This window comes from Otolemur garnettii, unplaced genomic scaffold (assembly GCF_000181295.1).
Source record: "Otolemur garnettii isolate 467f Iridium unplaced genomic scaffold, OtoGar3 scaffold00152, whole genome shotgun sequence".
Taxonomy (NCBI): Eukaryota; Metazoa; Chordata; class Mammalia; order Primates; family Galagidae; genus Otolemur; species Otolemur garnettii.
The window spans coordinates 1,167,160-1,169,165 of NW_003852547.1; positions in this window are offsets into that span (position 1 = coordinate 1,167,160).

Here is a 2,006-nt window from a genome sequence, read left to right on the forward strand (position 1 = left end):
AAGAACAAACAGAGAAGATTAAGGGTTTTGTAAAAATAAAAAGGGAATGTTACATGTGGTCCTGAAAGTTCACTGGTATTAGCAAAGCTTTGGGGACTTGGCAAGCTCTGACTGGTAGGTGACAGTGGTGATCAAAATTAGTCCTAGAGATGCAGCAAGTTATCTCAGTAGCTGCAGGTAAAACTGGCTTCAGGTCACAACAGGCAGTTTTAGTGGCCGAAATTGCCAAGAATTACATTTCTAGAGCAACATTATGTACCCTAAGTGCTTTGTCCCTAGTCCCTCAATTCTGGTTTTGTTGGGCATGACAAGAATGATCATCTTTCACAGCTGTGTGTCTGGTGAAGCACAAAGAGAAGGTAAAATGGAGTGACAATGGGAAGTCTGAGGTGGCAGGGAGCTTAACCAGTGGGTGGGAGAGTGAGCAAGGGGGCAAGAATCTGTGCCCTGTGGCTTTATAAAGTCTGTGGGTATTATCCCTTACATTTTTCCATGGGGGTGGAGTGTGGATCAGCTAATTTTTTTTCTTTTTTGAGACAGAGCCTCAAGCTGTTGCCATGGCATAGCTCACAGCAACCTCCAACTCCTGGGCTCAAGCGAGTCTCCTGCCTCCACTGCCACAACGCCTGGCTATTTTTTTCCGTTGCAGCCGTCATTGTTGTTTGGCGGGCCCGGGCTGGATTTGAACCTGCCACCTTAGGTGTATGTGGCTGGCGCCTTAGCCACTTGAGCCACAGGCACCGAGCTGGATCAGCTATTTTAAAGAAAACACCCTTGTAGGGGGAAATTTATTTGCATGCTCTAATGTTGACTGTTAGTTTTATCATGGTCAGCAGCTGTTGGGATGCATTAGGTTTTTGGTCAGAGATGAGAAACAAGTAGGCTATGCTGCAAACAATCATAAGGGGAAGGGAAGTTTTTACTAGGCCAAGGGGACAAGGGAGGACTGGGTTTCAAACAACTGAAGGACTAAAAATGGATGACAGGGCAGCAGCTATATTAAACAAATTTATAACAGGCATGCAGGGGATCTGGAGGGAGGGTGGAGGGAGGGCAACCTGGAGTGAAAATACTCTTCTTACCTGTACTGTTGAAGGTCACCGAGTTCTGAAGACAGGGATCAGGCAGCCCATGGCAAACAAAGCCCTGCCAAGGCTCAGCCAATTAGGGACACTGATGCTGTCCCCAGAGAAGGCCAGGGCTCTTGTCTTCAAGGTGGGCATCCTGCCAGCAGCTGCTGCCAAGTTGCAGGTCACACTTCACTCACTAGAGAAGGTCAAGTGGGCATTTACATGACCAGGAGGACAGGCTCAAGCAAGTTGACCTGGAAATGCTACAAGGAACAACAAGGTAAAGACCCCAACTCAGCCTGCGTGGGTGTGCTAGAAATGTTGGTGAACCCCACACTGTACCTGCACCCCAAGTGGCCCAATGTCATCATCTGGGACCTGCTGGGCATAATCAGCCACACCCACATTCCTGGCTGACAAATACCTCCAGCAGGTGCTGGACTGTTAGGACTTCATCATCATCATCATTATAGGAGAGCGTTTTTCCACCAACCATGCCCAACTTGGCTGCCAGACCCTGCAGCAGGGCAAGTGCTTCTACTGCCTCTGCTCCCAGGTGGACATGGACTTTGTCACCTCCCAACAGCCACCACTTAGCATCTTTTTTTTTTTTTTTTGTAGTTTTTGGTCAGGGCTGAGCTTGAACCCACCACCTCCAGTATATGGGGCCAGCACCCTACTCCTTTTAGCCACAGGTGCTGCCCAACATCTTGAGGAGAGTGGGATGAACCTGATCTGTGATGGCTGTGAGCAGAGCTGGAGGCTCAGGCACAGACTCTGGGGGCTGGGGAGGGTGGATCCTGAGGGATTGCCCACCCTTTCCCCTTCATCTTCCAGCAGGCCCAGAATGGGAACGGGGTCACTCATGGTCACACTGTGTAACTTAACTAGGCCCCATGGTGAATAGCTGCTATTTTCTTTTTTTTTTTTTTTTTT